We start from the raw sequence: 12,764 nt of genomic DNA, 5'->3' as shown, positions 1-12,764 counted from the left end.
ATACAAGATGATGTCGTTATCTTGATTGTTGGTACTTGGAAGGTTATTGCTGTGTAGTAATTTGCCTTTAACAATCTTTTCAATAGAGTAAGTCTTATATCCATTGTTTACAAGCAGGTTAGTGACTCTCTTTAATTCAGCGTCGCGATTTTCAATATCGGAAGAGTGTGTGAATGCCCGGTTTACAAATGATTTTATTGTGCTGTCTTTAAATTGTTCAGTGCATTCACTTTGTCCATTCAAACAAATTCTTGTATTCGTTTCTTTGACAAAGAAACGAATACAGGAATTTGTTTGAGTGGACAAAGTGAATGCACTGAACAATTTATTGCATATATCGCATATGCATATATCAGTCCCGATATTATTGTTCCTTAATTTTATACATGCACGAAATTATAAGATAACTCATTAATATACTCAGTTGTTTGTTTGTGTATGTGCATGTTTGTTTGCGTATGTGCTTGTTTGTTCGTTCGTGTGTGTTATTTGTTTGTGTGTGTTTTTTTTGTTCGTTCGTTCGTTTGTTTTTTCGTCCTTGCATTTGTTTTGTTTCCTGTGTTAGAAAATTATTTTATTTCTTTTTTGTGTTGTTTTTCATTTTACGATAATTTTTTTCTGTAAAGGAAAGATAAATTGATGTATTTACGTACGTGTGTGTGCGTGCGTGTGTATGTATGTGTGTGTGCGTGTGTATGTGTGTGTTTATGCAATTCATAAATAGCCTAATTATCAATAATAATAGCAATACATTTGACAAAAAACAACAAACGATAAAAATATATGTATATTGATAATTTAATTAATCAATTCATTAATAATATAAATAACAAATAAATTAGTTAATTAGCCAATTAATTAAATTACCTGTTAATTAGAAATATAGAAGAGATGGATTGGTAGAGAGAGAGCACGTCCAGTCAACATTGTCTTAATCATATCATTACATTACAAAATTAAATTAAATTAAATACGAAACAATATTACAGTTACCAAATTTAATTAATCTAATTATCTAATCAATCAATCAATCAATTAAAACCTGTCGTATCATATTAACTATCACTTAACTATCATATTATTAATTGGTACTAATAATAATTATAACTAGTCTGAAAATATTTATGGCAATTATGACAAATTTTATAATTAATTTTCATCGCCAATCACTTTTCGAACTAACCTCCGTAACACTACGTGAAAACTATTTGAAATATTAACCCCGTCCTTATATTTCTTTTAAATAAGTCACACACACACACACACACATGTATATATATATATATATATATAGTATACATACATATTTATATATAACATACATTTGACATAAACGTCTGAATTGGTTATATAGTCAAAATATGTATGACATCCAAGCAATAGAATTGAATAAGGTTAAATGATGATAGTATGATGGTTAGTCAAAAATGTATGATATAATAATCGTTAGTATCATCGTCATTATCGTCGTCATTGTTTGTATCGTCTTTATCATTAGTATCATTTAATATATTGTTTCGTATTTATCATTAGTAGTAGTAGTAGCAGTAGTAGTAATGGTAGTAGTTATAGTAGTAGTAGTCGTAGTAGTAGTAGCAGTAGTAGTAGCAGTAGTAGAAGTAGAAGAAGAAGAAGTCGATTACAATGCCACAAAAAAACGTTATATTTCATTCATTTTTTACAATCTTTATTTGCTTAGAAAATTGTCACAAGAAAAATTTCCAGTTTATAATGTTTTGATTAAATCGTCAATGTTTGTATGTGTGTGTGTGTGTGTGTGTGTGTGCATGTGTGTATGTACGTGTGTGTGTTTATGTGTGTATGTACGTGTGTGTTTATGTTGTATTGACTTACGTGAGGCAGGCAAAAACTCAAATACAAATTACATGCAAATGCGAGTGTTTGTGTATGTTTACGCACGCGTATTAAACGCGTATCTGTATGTATGTATATATACGCGTATATAAGTATATAAGTTTATATATGTATGTATATTTACGTGTGTGTATATTTGTCTGTGTGTGTATGTAATTGTATGTGTGCATGTTTGTGTGTGATTGTATCAGTCTTTGTACGTGCATACATGAACGTGCATATTGTAAGTTCTGAATACATGAGCAAGCTCTTATTTGCGCAGCATACAAATGTATTAGCGAAAAAATCATTCTGGTCCGGATTTTTTTGGATAAATTATTTTTGATGAAGATGAAAAAATGAATTTAGTTTTTAGAACTGGGCCTGATTTTGAATATTTTAGCCGGTCTGTATGTATGTACAATGCATGTATGTATGTATATATGTATGTATGTATGTACAATGCATGTATGCATGTATATATGTATGTATGCATGTATGCATGTATGTATGTATGTATGTATGTATGTATGTATGTATGTATGTATGTATGTATGTATGTATGTATGTATGTATGTATGTATGTATGTATGTATGTATGTATGTATGTATATGCTTGAGTTTGTATGAATGCGTGTGAGTGACCGGATTAGATTTTGCTCTCTCTTTGCTCTCTCTTTTTTCGTTTTTTTCAACTTCTTTCTCTTCTGTCTCTGTCTCTTTCTCTTTCTTTCTCTCTGTCTCTCTTTCTCTCTGTCTCTCTCTGTCTCTATCTTTCTCTTTATTGTGCGTGTGCGGGTGTATTTCTATCGCCCTGTTTTGAATTCTTGAATAGGAAGTATCATCTATGATATCTTAGATAAATGATAGCAATGTATCAAAGTAAATATTTGCCAATATCTTCTTGGATGCTACGGATTTTGGGTGTGTTTTGTATAATACTATAATAAATGTAATGCTTATTTCTAATGTAACCTGAATAACCTAACCCTAATGTATAATTTTGTGCCATCTTTCATTCAATGTAATCTGCAGAGTAATGTGTAACTTGCAATGTTATGTGTAACTTGTAATATGACGTGTAACTTGTAATGTAATTTGTAATGTGACTGTAATGTAATGTGTACACTGTAATGCAATTTGCATTGTTTAATCTCTAATGTAACATTGTAATATCATAATGATTTTCCTCGCTTCAATTTAAAAAAAATTTACATTGATTCGACAAACACCATTACTATTCGGTATATGTGCTATGCAAACACAAACATCTTAAAATACACACGCACACACATGCACACACATACATGAATATATTTATATATATATAGAGAGAGAGAGAGAGAAAGAGAGAGAGAGAGGAAAAGAGAGAGGGAGAGGGAGAGCAATGAACTCCAAAGAATCAACTTCCTACTAGCAGAGTACATGTAAAACTGCCTAATGCGTATCAATATTGTCAGTGGTATAATGATGACAATAATAATAACAATAATAATAGTTATAATAACCATTATAATTATTATTATTATTAAATAATTAATCTACTGTAAAAATAATAATAATAATAATTATTATTATTATTATTAATTAAATACGTTTTTTTTTACGACATTTTCCCCGAGATCGGGGGTTGCCGTTTGGCTACCTATGATCATCACCAACAACAACAACAACACACGTTTAGACGACATTTTCCCCGAGATCGGGGGTTGCCGTTTGGCTACCTATGATGAAACTGAAATAATAATCATCACCACCATCACCATCATCATCATAATCATCACCACCATCATCATAATCACCACCATCATCATAATCATCACCACCATCATCACCATAATCATCACCACCATCATTGTGGTTATTTTTTCCTACGTTCTTTAATGGATTTATGTGATTAAGTGATTAATTAATCTAAATTTGGATCTATGACCTATTGCAAAACATCATAAGGTATACTATACATGCTTGTGCCAATGTATGTGTGTGCGTGCGTGTATGTGTGTGTGTGCGTGCGTGTATGTGTGTGTGTGCGTGCGTGTATGTGTGTGTATCATAGCCATCAAGTATGTTATGTATTGTTTATTCGATTTAATTTTATTTACAATACGTAGTTAAGATCACCCATAAACCGAGTTTTATGGGTGGTTATAATTTCATTGGAAATTTAGATAGATTTGATTGGTTTGATTGATTGATAATTGGTTGGTTAATTTATTGTAGTTTGGTTCGTTGATTGATTGAGTTTTTAGTTGGTTGGTTAATTGATTGATTTAGATAAATTTGATTGGTTTGATTGATTGATTGATTGATAATTGGTTGGTTGGTTGATTGAGTTATTGGTTGGTTAATTGATTGATTGATAGTCGGTCTTGATAGATTTATTAGCCAGTGTTTTAATGTTTTTTATCCTATGCTATTATTAATACTATTGTTGTTATTATTAATAGTAGTAGTAGTAGTGGTGGTGGTGGTGGTGATCGGTGGTGGTGGTGATGGTGATAGTGATAGTAATAGTAGTAGCAGCAGTAGTAGTAGTAGCAGCAGTTGTAGTAGTGGTAGTAGCAGTAGCCGTAATAGTAGTAGTAGCAGGGGTAGTAGTAGTAGTAGCAGTAGCAGTAGTAGTAGTAGCAGTAGTAGTAGTAGTAGTAGTAGCAGTAGTAGTAGGAGCAGTAGTTGTAGTAGCAGTGTTATAGTTATTATCACCAGATATTTCAATCACTTTCTTGTGAAATGATTTAAACAAACGTATGATTAAAATGCTAAGCAAGTAAGTAAAATTTTGACGGTGCGTGAAACTGCCAAAAATTGTGTTAATTAAATAAGGTAGCACATGCATTTTTTGACATACTATCATAATAATAACAATAGTCATAAAAATAATTTTAGTGACAACAAAAATAAATAGCAATTATTATTTATCAGTGTTATTATTTTTAATAGTGGGTGACGATGACGACGACAAAGATGATAATACCAACAATGATGATGATGATGATAATACTAACAATAATGGTGAAGATGGCTGACAATATAATTGATAATGACAAAGATGCTGATGGTGACGATAAAAATTACAAAAAAACTGAATTATGTTGACGGAAGATTTTGCCAGGAAACGCATGTATGTTCCATTATTTACAAAAACATTCCTATTGTTATAAAGATTATTTTTTATGTTTGTCTGTTTTTTTTTCTCAATATTTTGAATTAATAATATTATTATTTTAAATTCGGTAAAATATTTATAACTTTTATTTATCGATTTCCAATTAACTCAATACGTTTTTTTACTGTGTATGATGTTTTATTGGGAATTAGACAAACATGGACGATGCTGAACTTGTAAAAATCTACACCAAAATCACTTATGAGGGGGGCGTTAGTGTGCGAGTTAATGTGTGTATGTACGTGTACGTGTGTATGTGTACAAACAACAAACTTAGCCTATTATACACTGACTTGCGTCAAAATGGGGATAAAGTAATGACGCAAACAACATAAGAACGTGACATAACTGTATATGTCATCAATTCAGTAATTTAAAACAGTACTTCCTAGTTAGACTTCATTCCGTTACATTTTATCGGAAATTTTTGATTAATTTAAATTTTGATTGAATCATTCAGGCTTTTTGGACTTAGCTAACATTACTCATGGAAAAAATGTGAAATAACAAGAAACAATAAAGAAAAACACACACAGACACTGACATAAACACACACACATGCATACATACATACTTAGAAATCGAAACCGACCGACCATCATTTAATTGATACGTGTTATCAGGTATGTTTTAAAGATTGAAATAAATTTATTCCTTATTGCAGTAATAAAAATAATTACACAAAATAGAAAAAAAAATTAAATAATAACAATATAAAATAATAATAACAACAATAATAATAATATAAAATAATAATATAAAATAATAAACAAAATAACATATTATGTAGTACCGGCATGTTATAACAATAGTAATAAAAGTGTCAAATAGTTTAGAAGGCAGTTATAGCAAAACATTAGCGGCAAGTTCGTTAAAAAATAAACTTATGTTACCGGAATTTTCATTAATATTTTAAAAATAAGCGAAAAAATAATAACAACAAAAATTTAATAATAACATCAATCAATCAGTGATAATCATAACAGAAATCGCTCTGGAAGTTCAACGATACGTGTAAAAAAAAGAGACATGGATAAAACACATAACAGAAATACCTGCCAGTGTAATACCAAATAAAACACTCAAAGGCTATCTCAAATACGCATTCTTCTGTTGAAATAGCCACTTGAATACCTGTTACATGCTTACTAGAATACCACAGGAACTCTCAACTACACGTACTACTTATAAGTGCCGCGTGCAATTTTTCCGTCGAGTTGGTCCAATTTTATAGTTCGGTCCACTTTTCTAATAGATCTCAAAATAAGTTGGCTTGGTGTATGTTCAGGTGTATGTTTCAATGTTTTGAGTGTTCTGATTCTTAAAAAAAAAACTTAATTTGGCCAATTTATTTTTCTCCTATCGTTAAGACAACTCATTGACACCCATTCTCTTCGTGAATTTGCCGTGTTCTTGTGTCTCTCTTCACCATCAGCTTTGCAGATTCCAGTGTCATATACTGTTCTAGGATTTTTGATATTGATGCTTGCGTTTTGATGTTTTTGTTGATGTTGACACACGCCCGCATACAGACACTTACATGCATAAAGTATATCGCAATGTATTTTCTCAATAAAGATAAATTTTATAATGTCAGATTGGGAATGTTTAAAAATCATTGAGGTTCAATGCCTTGCTAAACAATTAAACATGCTAAGCAATAAAGATTGTCTTTAACACTAATATAAAATTCTACCTTGCTTTTTTTTATTTCTTTAAACAAAATCAGAAGGGGTAAACTTTTTTAAGTTTACGGTCTAGGATTATATCAGGGGTGGGCAAAGTTTTGCTGTGAGGGCCGCATTGAGAACTATTTTACCTTTGAAGGGCCGCATATGTACTTAAATAGCAAATTTTTACGAGCCGTGTGAAAATTTTTTTAAGATTTGTGGCTTCTTTTTTGGTCATAATGTTTAACTGACGACCTTTTTTAGGCGAACAAGGCCGGGCGGGCCGTATAAAAAAGCTTCGCGGGCCGCATGAGGCCCGCGGGCCGTAGTTTGCCCATCCATGGATTAAGTAAAATTTTTTGTATGTTAACAAATGTTGAATGTTGACAAATTTTAACAAACGCCTATAACATTTTTTCAAGGTTTTTTCCGGTTTGCATTCACTCATTACACCATCACAAATAATAAATAACATTCAGAGTTGGACAGACATGTTCTACCTGTTTCTAGGCATTCTTTTAAAATAATTTCTTTGACATTATGATTTCGCCGTTTTAAAATAATTTCTTCGACATTATCACATTATCGTTCGCCGTTCGCCATCACACACACACACACACACACACACACACACACACACACACACACACACACACACACACATACACATTGATGGTTTCAAATAAAAATTCGAAAAAAATTGAGAAATTGATGGCACGTTCCTTTTTTGTTCACTAAAAATTAAGTTGAAAAATTACAAAAATATATCGAAGATATCGCAATGAAAAAGCGCATTTGGACTGCAATTACATTCCTCGATTTAATCATTTCATTATCATTTTACTATTTCAGACAAAGATTCCTCCGAATTCAACGTAAACATTTTTAAAAGATTAAAAGATATATTGTGAATAAACAATTGTAGCATATGTTCCACGGTGATCATGTGCTATTAACATATTTACTACTAATGATAATGTCATACGTTCCTATCGTAAACATGCCACACGACATTTGTAAGCGTACCTAAAATATAAACTATGACGCCGAAAAATATTTGTGCCAGCTGTCCATGACATTATTATCGACATGTATGTACACTGCTGTACACGTACCATAGTGTACCACTACACACACACACACACACACACGCACACGCACACACACACGTACACACGTACATGAACATACGTCTTCTTCCAAACACACACATACATTCAGTTACATGTACAATTTTGTCATTTGTTACAGTTACAATCGATAAAAAAAAGGTAAAATGACGAAGAAGTCGTGCCGTGTGGGCATATTGTCAAAATGTGTTTTTATCATCATGAGTTGAATAGATGTTGAAAATAATGCGATAAGATGCGTAGGTGGCTGGCGTTTTGTGGCACTGCTACCATTTTTCTCCCTCATATTATCTATGAAGTATAAAATATACAACGAGCCAATCAACATTTACTGGAAACAAATCAGTTTCGAATTTTATCACTCAGATCAAAAAAAACTGTTCGATACACCAAAACATTTAATCTTTTGCTAAACATATTTTTAAACAACATGTCGATGAGTCATCAAATATCAATAGATGGAAGTGGATTTTATATTAGCGTAGATATAAAACAAACACAAACACTTTAGTTACATTGTAAATGTTAAAGTTGGCAAACTCGATATTAATGGATATTGTTAAATATTTTCATCTATAATTTGTTACAACTCATTAGCGTTTCATATGTATAAATAATTGTTTTTTTTGGTGTTTAAATCATTCAATTAACCGGCCTGTACAAAACTTACAAAATTAGCCACTATCTCTTAATTGAGACGGTCGTTACGAGTTAATAGTTTTCGGTGAAAATCTAAAAATAACCCTGCACTATTACATTAACACCAGACAAACTTTTTTTCATTCACTCTAAGAAATAATTAAACAATAGCAAGGTTAGAACATATTACACTCACACACACACAAACACACACACACAGAAGTGTAGAAGTGATACAACAAAGAAGTCAAACCCAAAACTTCCCAATAATGTCTTAATACATGCTGATAGCTTTCTTGTTAAGTAATTAATTAATACGCAAGCTACTGATGATAATAATAGGTGCATGTTTAATAAAGCAGACAAGTGAAGGGACGCGGCTTATGAGAAGTATCTAGGTTTATGCAGTAGTGGTAGGTAGCTGAAATAGTTATAGCTGGTAGTTGAAGTAGTGGCTGGTAGCTGAAGCAGTGGCAGTTGAAGTAGTGGTAACAGGCAGTTGAAGTAGTGGTAGTAGGTAGTAGAAGTTGTGGTGGCTGTAGTTAGTAGTTGATGTCGCCGTTGTTCCCGTTTTAGAATTTTCAGCTTGTGTTTTGTTTATATAAACAGATGCGACAGTTGTTTTTGAGCAGCATTGTTTTATCTTATCTTTTTAGAGAGAGAGAGAGAGAGAGAGAGAGAGAGAGAGAGAGAGAGAGAGAGAGAGAGAATAGGACTAATTAACTAACTTATTTATGCCTACACGAGTGTCATGGCTGTATCTTGTATGTTTTCAATATCAAGAAATTTCTAGAACGTAAATGAAATGAAAATAAATATTAAAAAATAATTATACATAATAATAATAAATTACAATAAATTACAATAACAAAAAAAAATAATATTTATGACGCTTAGATATGAAGATGAGGGAATGTTTTGTTTGAGACTGTGAAACAAGGCATTAATTATGTATATATACTTGTTCATAGTCTAATAATAATTTATCTAGAGCAAGGGTCGGCAAACTTTTTGCTGTGAGGGCCGTATTAAGAACTACTTTACCTGTGAAGGGCCGTATATGTACTTAAATAGCAAACTTTCTCGACCCCGGGGGGGGAATTTTTTTAAGATTTGTGGCTGACGACGTTTTTTGGCGAAGAAGACTTCGCGGGCCGCATAAAATAGCTTCGCGGGCCGTAGTTTGCCCACCCCTGATCTAGAGGTTCATAACAGTCAACTATGCCTATTGTCTAACGCTGTTTTTTAAGTTTTAACTATCAAACTCTCTAAAAAGCAAACACTAGTAAACAAAACATAATAAGGACACCAGGAATAATTAATTAGTTTATCATCAACGTTTCAAAAATTTTTGTATTCGTACTATTTTATTTCGCCAAAAAGTTAAATTGAAAAACTTTTTAAATTTATAAAGTAATTGAAATGTCTTCGTGTATGTGTTTATATGTGCACGTGTGATGATAGCACACATACACAAACACACGCACGCACGTCCGTAAATATGTATTTGGATATAGGCGCACATTAAAGTACACATTACGCAGGCATATACAAGGCATTAAAAAAATGGCCGCAGTGCAATTTGTCGGCACGAGTTATAACATGTAAACAGTTGAAAACATGTCGAATCACCGGCTTTAATATTGCGACAACTATCGTTCGGCAAGGGTGCCAGGGACCGTCACATGCCACGCCAGACATCTACCGGCTCTCCAAGGTATTAGTGTGCATCCGTCCGGGCAAATGTATCCGTCCGGGCGTATGTATGTATGTATGTATGTATGTTTGTTTGTTTGTTTGTTTGTTTGTTTGTTTGTTTGTTTGTTTGTTTGTTTGTTTGTTTGTTTGTTTGTTTGTTTGTTTGTTTGTTTGTTTGTTTGTTTGTTTGTTTGTTTGTTTGTTTGTTTGTTTGTTTGTTTGTTTGTTTGTTTGTTTGTTTGTTTGTTTGTTTGTTTGTTTGTTTGTTTGTTTGTTTGTTTGTTTGTTTGTTTGTTTGTTTGTTTGTTTGTTTGTTTGTTTGTTTGTTTGTTTGTTTGTTTGTTTGTTTGTTTGTTTGTTTGTTTGTTTGTTTGTTTGTTTGTTTGTTTGTTTGTTTGTTTGTTTGTTTGTTTGTTTGTTTGTTTGATGTCACTGCTTTTTCGTTGTTTTTTTTTTGAAAAATCAAAACTATTATTAGTTAATGGTATATAACATTCAGTGGTAGCCATAAATAATTTCCTAAAAATCTGTTGATATATCTCCAAGAAGTTGAACCTAACCTGCATTATTTTCTCCTCAACTTAATATTTCGATTGTATATATGTATTTATTTGACATTTCTGTTACATTTAAAGTAAGAATTTGTGTGTATGTATTTATTTGACATTTCTGTTACGTTTACAGTTGGAATTCTTAGTTAAGGGTAGCCTATCCACAAGTTTATCTTTTTTGGTTATCCTTTAAATAAATAAATAAATATAAATAAAAAATAAATAAAATTGTTTGAAGTCTCTAGGTTGAATTAAATTTGTCTCGCGACTCTACTGCCAACTCCACTACATCAACTCTTCCGTCTTGCAGGATGGCGATGTCTGGGTGGAAACTGACGATATCTGCCCTTTCCGATATCTGCCAACATCAGGCAACAACACTGCAACAACAACTACAACCACTACTGTCGTCATCATCGTCATCGTCGTCGTCGTCGTCATCATCATAACCTTTTTATCATCCTTATTACCATCATCTTGTTTTTTATCGACTTAGTTGTAGCTAAAATCATCAGTTGCATCATCTCATCATCACTGTCGTCACTATTAATATTATCATCATTATCATTTTCTCGTTTTCATTATCATCTTCATTGTTAACGTTATAACCATCTTCATTATCATTATTATCATCGCCCACACTATCATCATCGCCGTCATCATCGCCACCATCATCGTCATCATTATAATTAATTAGCGACCGCCTTTTGCTTCAATCATCATCATCATCATCATTATAATCGCACTATAACAGTAATATGTTTTCCGTAACAACAGGCGCGCGCGCTCTCTCTCTCTCTCTCTCTCTCTCTCTTTCTGCATGTATGTGTGTGAGTGAGTTTGAGCGTCTGGTGTGTGTATGTGTGATTGCTATTAAGTCACTGCCACATTATTTTCATCATCATCGTCGTATCGTCGTCTTGTTCATCATCGAATTTTCCTTCAATACCGTCAACAACGTTATCATCATCATCAACGTCATCAACATCATCATCATCATCATCAACATAATCATCATCATCATCATCATCATCAACATAATCATCATCAACATCATCATCATCATCATCAACATCATCATCATCATAGTCACATGCCTACAGCAGTGACATAATTTCATCATTTAAACATCCGGGAAATAATGACACGAGAAAATAGGTTACAAACAATAATAATAATAATAATAAACTCGGCGCGAATGTTACATAAAAGGATATAACATTTAATTAAATAACGTTCCAACGTAAAAAAAAAACATCACACACGTGTTGAGAGAGAGAGAAGGAGAGTTTAGATCAAAAATGAACTCAATTAACACAATTAACACAGTTACTGATAGATTTATAAAACTTTTCAACTGTTGTTTTATTTCACTATTGCTTATCAACAACACACACACACACACCACACACACACATACACAACAATTAAAAAACCATTACCGTTGGATCTAAACAAGTATTAATAGTTGTTTATTCACTTCAACCCCAAGGACTCAGGTTAGGATTTGTAAGTTTTTATACCGTAAACAAAGATGAATGGCGAATTTTTCATTAACACCTAACAATAATAACAATAGATAATAATAATAATAAATAATAACAATAATAATAATTATAATTAATATTATCAACAAAAACCATAATAATAAAACAATAGATCAATTTAAATGTCTCACGAACAATGTTTAAACTAACCCGACATGAAAATTTTAAAAATTTTGCGTGGAGTCTGTTGAACGCATACGAAAAATCAATGACACACTCGGTCTATTTTAAACCTCATATGCCCCACTCATCGTTCGGCCAGACAAATCAGAACAAATGGCCTATATAATAATAGTAATAATAATAACAATAATAGTAATAATAATAATAGTAATAATAAGTCGCAATTAAAATGTAGCCCGGACTTTGTAGAATAAATTGGAGCAAAGTTAATTAATGAAGTCTTCGACGCTAATAAGTCAATTACTCAAGAGAGGCAGTTAAAATTGTTAAACCAGACGATTATCCTGTCAATATTTTTTAAGGTATTTTTAACTAAATTCATT

Source organism: Helobdella robusta, assembly GCF_000326865.2.
Source record: "Helobdella robusta unplaced genomic scaffold HELROscaffold_34, whole genome shotgun sequence".
Taxonomy (NCBI): Eukaryota; Metazoa; Annelida; class Clitellata; order Rhynchobdellida; family Glossiphoniidae; genus Helobdella; species Helobdella robusta.
This window is presented reverse-complemented; position numbering follows the sequence as displayed.